Raw genomic sequence first — 4812 nt, forward strand, 5'->3', positions numbered from 1 at the left:
CATCTTTTGCCCATTTCTGCCTTCTACCTCTTCTCTTGGGCATCCTGTCTTTACCCCATGGATTAACATGTTCATCCTTACTCAAAATTGAGTAAGTATTCATTTAATCTTGAGTGAATAGCTGTGTTACCTTTATTTTCCCATTCTTGTTTTTACAGTGATCATTTATTCTTTTTCTTCTTTTTTTTTTCCCCCTTTTCCATTTCTTGTGCTTGTGGCACCTTTATAATCTTTGTCTTAGTTTCTTTTTGGGATTGTGACTCTAACTGATTTTTGGCCATACTGTCCTCAGCTCTTAGGATGTACTTGCATTCCTTTTGAGGTGCTTATCTTGCTGTGGCATGCTTGGTCACAGACCATCCCAGTGACACTTGCCTTCTGCTGGGGTGGTCTGACAGGAATAGTAGCTCAAAGCTGCATCATTTGTTTGACAGTCCATTGGCAAAACAAAAAATGCAAGAGAGAAAACATCTAGAAGTGTTTGAAAGGTAGAATTTGCGTAGATTTGCATGAAAGAAGACAGAAAAATACAAAATTCTGCTTATTATAAAGGCTAGCACCTCCAGCAAAGGAGGTTAAATATAACAGAATATTGTTTGCAGAACTAGATGTGCTTTGTTCCTTGCTGCTGCTGGAGGAAGGAGCGATGCTTGTGGGATGTGCCATGTCAGAGAAGACTGGTCACTAAGAAAGGGAAATGTGGGTAGATGCTGAGCTGGCCTAAAGCCACATGAATGCAGGATAAAAAGGAAACATAGTTCTGTCATTCTGCATTATTCTGGGTTCACTGAGCATCTTGTTCTGTCAGAAGCCTCAAGGATGGATTAGGAAGTTTAGTTCTGCATCCCAGGAATCTGTATTTACAGTGGCTCTGTATGAATGGAACTGAACATCTCTTCCAGGTTTGGTTTACAGACATTTGGCAGGACAGAAAATGAACATTTGACAGGAATGAAGACCAATAAGAAATATTTTTTACTATAAAAACTTTTACTTCTAAAGAGTTAAAATGCAAGGTAGGAAGTGTCTGTGACAATACTGGCTGAATCGACTAATAAGCATTTAAAAATATGGAACTGATATAGAGCAAGTGTTATTTTACTACTCACAATGAGACCAAGGCATCTGAGAGAAGAATATTGTTATTATAAGATTCTTCTTAGCCTGTGCCTCAGACAAAATAAACTTGGAACTTCATGAGTGTAAGTTCCAAAAACATCTCCACTTGCTTTTGTTTGTGTTGCTTGTTACTGAGAACAGAACCAAGAGCGAATCACTGTTATCTGTAACATAAGGCAGCAGGGTGTCCTTACCTCTCTGGTGCCTATTCAGATACCAGAGGTCCTACTTTTAGTAGAGCAGGCCAAAGCAAGCCAACTGGGATGTTTCAAGACCATCTTGGTCCCAGTGTTTCCTCAATTATGATAATAACCAGATCAAAACCCTTTTATTTTTGTTAAAAAATAGAGTCAGCTTTTAAAATGTCAGTGTTAAATCACCTGTTAATTTGCCTCAGTTACAGGACTGAGAAGGTAGCTGCAATGGCCACATTTTTCCTTTTATGTGGCCTTTGTGATCTTATTATCAGCAGTAGATGCTCAGGAGGAAAGCAGTCATCTGGCATGATTGACATTGATTTTCTGCCTCGGAGAGCTTCAATAAGAGAAGGCTCAGAGCAACACAAACAGAACGGGGTGAGCAAATTACAGGCATTTTTCTTGCACTTGGAAGACAGAGGCCAGGTCTGTTTTGATTTCCTGTAAGTGATTGACTTTGATTGTAGAGATGGATTACTCTTCTCACATAAGGAGTTTTATTCCTCCTGGTCTTGTTCCACTGCTGCCTTTTATTGTGGAGCAAGAGGTGGTGTTGATAGAGTGATGGGAATGCCAGAAATGTGACAGTGTGTCTCCAGGGAAGTTTGACCCTTCCTCAGCCTGCCTGCCCTCCTTTTCATATTGGCTTTCACAGATTAAATATGAATAATAAAGCCATAGAAGTTGCTGAATGTAGAAACATTTATATTTTTATTCTAGGAGTTAGGAGCAGAGTATTTTCACTGGCCTCTGGTAGCATTTGATTAGGATCTGAGCGATAACAGATGGAAACAATGCCATGTTCTTATTGAACATGTTTGCTTTTAAACTATGAGATACCATTAGACCTTTCTCACAAAAACAAAGTCCAGAGGCAGTTATGCAAGGTGAGTTCAATGTGTACATGTTGCTATTTTCAGTAAAACACAAAATGTTAGTAAATTGCTCTCCATTTTGCCAGTATACAAGAGGTTTTACATGGTGACATTTAATTTCTGCTCTCTCCATTTGCTCAGATCCTGGATCATGACAAATTGAGTCAAATCTGATGATGCTGCAGGGGTGAATAAGGACACAAAACCAGGACTTGAACATTTGCTGTGTGACTTACAGCTCAGCTGGGAGGTTATCAGTAACCCAAAGCTATTGGGGATGCTGACCAGCCCTGGAAAGGTCAGTGGCATTTCTCCAGTCTACCTGAGACTTGAAGTTTAATTTGCCAGTAAAACTCCTAGGGGTTATTCCATGCATAATCAGTCCTGCTTTTGCCTTGACATCATCAGGGGCTTTGCTTTCACATTATGTCAATATGTGAGGGAAAGGCCTGGCACTACACATAGCTACATCATGTTCCAGTCCTGTCTTTCCCTTGGATTTATTCTGACACCTGAACAATTTCCTCCAGCTTAAATGGCTTCATTTCTCCTTTGTAAAATGTGAAGGTATTTTTATCTACCAACCTGATGCTGGTACTGCAGAGATTTGTTAATTACGAAACATTTCAGCTTTGTAAAGGAGCATGAAAATGATGGATGGTCTTTTCCTGAACCAGAGAGGCCCAAACTCCAAAGTGGAACTTGACACCAAAAGTTCATAGAGGAGAATTCTTGCTGTTACAGTGATCCAGAGCTTTTGCTGCTTCATGCCCTCATTTTCTTTGCACTGTCATTGTGGGCAAGGGGAGGGGCTAGCTGATGCAATTCTCATTTCCTAGCGTTTATGGGTCTGTGTTTCTACAACCTATTTTTAAATGTGCAGCAGGAAAATAAATATGGAGACCTGTGTAAATAACAGTCAATTTCTGAAACACCCAGACTTCCACAATGTTTTTTTTGTCAGTTGTCTGGTTTTGATTGCAGATTGGTTTCTAGCTGACATCTTTCAATACCCAGAACTTCTAAGTTTCACCAGTTTTTCAATTCTCCTTAAAATGTTGGTTATGATTGCAAGTACAGCTGCAGTGGATTATGCATTCAATATAAAACTAGATAAAACTGTGGTTTTTTGCAATAGCTTCCTAAATCAACACTCTAGGTATCTGGACTAAGTAGAACACGTGGTTTTGTCTTGTTTCTCTAAGGAAATGAATTTATTCATGAAAGCATGAGTCACTGTGCAGGATTCCAAGCCAAACCCATTCCCTTGATGCAACTCTGGAGTCTTACTCATTTACTTAGGGTCTGCAGGAAATGGGATGCTCTGATAAATCACATGCTCAGGGAGAAATGGAATGGCACTCCCACAGGCAGGGGCCACTACCTCAGCCAGCACAGCACCTGCCTCCTGTTGACTGTCTGGAGAAATATAGTAATTAATGCATCCTTGCTGCTGCCTTCTGAACTGGCAGCAGCAGAACTACTACTGTTTCTGCATCCATCTTGTTCTTGAGTGCCTGGCAGGTTGCAGGAAGAGGAGACTTTCTATAAACTGCAGTAAGGAGTTGGAGGGATATGAGAGGTGGGCTGCATACTTGCCAAATCAAAAGGGCAGCCAGGGTCAGCAGCAAAAGGCCCCTACACTCCATCTGGAGCAGAGACCCCCTTGCTCTTATTTTAATATTCATATTCATTCTGCAGCTGTCAGCTTTGATTTCCCCAGGATTCACATTACCTGTCAACAAGCTGGTTAGCTGAGGCTAAAGAGCTACAGAGTCCTGCAAAGCCAAGTTTTTACTGATTCAGGCACGTGATGACACAACACTGCCTCTGTGTTAGAGCGAGACACTTTCCTAGTGTTTCAGATGTTATATATCTGGTTGATGCTCTGTATGATAGTGGATTATCCATTCTCTCCCACCCAAAAATCACTGTATCCAAACTTTCATTTCTGTGAATCAGAATTCCAAGTTACATTGCTGGAAAGTCAGCATCCTCACATTAAGAAGTTGATGGGTGGGCCATACCAACCACTGCAGAAAGCTGAGAGTACTTCTCAACATTAGAGACACACAGACTTGGTGGAGGAACTTACAGATGACTATATCATAAATAGTTATCCCTTCCTTGAAGAAGGAAGATGAAATTTAACTTGCAGTTCAACTAATGCAGCAATAGAATGGAAATAGGCAACCAGGTGCTTTCAGTTCAGTTCCCACACTTGGGCCACCCCTAAGGCTCCTTAAAGAGCTGCAGCTGGGCTGGCTGAGCCCTAAGGTAGCAGGCCTGAGGGGTGATTTTGGCTTGTGTTGCAGACCTCAGCTTTTCTGCTCTTCTCAGAGGGGGAAAATAACTTCACTGTCTCTGCACAAGGTATTATTTTAAATACTTGGTTTTGTGGTGGTGGTTGTTGGCAGCTCTGTAGGTGGACACAGAGCCCTTGGCAAAAGACATGCTTGTGAAAGGCAGGTACTGTCCTGAGAGGTTGCCAGGCAGAGTTTTAAATGTCGTTTATATCCTGTGTATTGCCAGCAGAGCATAGTGCTGGAGTGGACAGGGAGCTTCCCCCAGCAGAAAGCTCTTGCATTACCTTTTCAGAAGTTCTGCTTCCCAGGGTTTTT

At 41.4% G+C, this 4812-nt stretch overlaps 1 long non-coding RNA gene across 1 annotated transcript; it reads left to right on the forward strand.

Moving 5' to 3' along the window:
• Positions 1-225: 225 nt before the first annotated feature.
• LOC146436574 (uncharacterized) lies at positions 226-3081 on the forward strand. Its single transcript, XR_014852913.1, has 3 exons — positions 226-1694; positions 2037-2203; positions 2333-3081. It is a non-coding gene; the product is annotated as an uncharacterized LOC146436574 (long non-coding RNA).
• The last annotated feature ends 1731 nt before the right edge of the window (positions 3082-4812 follow it).

The sequence above is a fragment of the Lichenostomus cassidix genome, chromosome 5 (assembly GCF_008360975.1).
Source record: "Lichenostomus cassidix isolate B80296 chromosome 5, HeHo_3.0, whole genome shotgun sequence".
Classification (NCBI taxonomy): domain Eukaryota; kingdom Metazoa; phylum Chordata; class Aves; order Passeriformes; family Meliphagidae; genus Lichenostomus; species Lichenostomus cassidix.